Below are 254 nucleotides of genomic sequence, written 5' to 3'. Positions count from 1 at the left end.
AGTGACCGAAAACTTTCTTGAGTGATGGGGGTGCGTCTGCCTGATAAAAGGTGTAATATGATAAAACCATGTAATGGTGTGCCCACCGATCGTAAAAAAAATATAAAATACTTTCTCTCTTCGCGGAAATGAACTGCCCGGCGAAAAATAAAATTAGGATAAAAAGTTACTATACAAGCAAGGAACTAGTTGCGGGGGTTTCACACTGGGCAATCCACTGCCCAGACACCACATCTTCACATAAAAACCCATTA

This window comes from Penaeus monodon, chromosome 25 (genome assembly GCF_015228065.2).
Source record: "Penaeus monodon isolate SGIC_2016 chromosome 25, NSTDA_Pmon_1, whole genome shotgun sequence".
Taxonomy (NCBI): Eukaryota; Metazoa; Arthropoda; class Malacostraca; order Decapoda; family Penaeidae; genus Penaeus; species Penaeus monodon.
The sequence above is the reverse complement of the archived record's forward strand: the minus strand, read 5'-3'. Positions refer to the sequence as shown.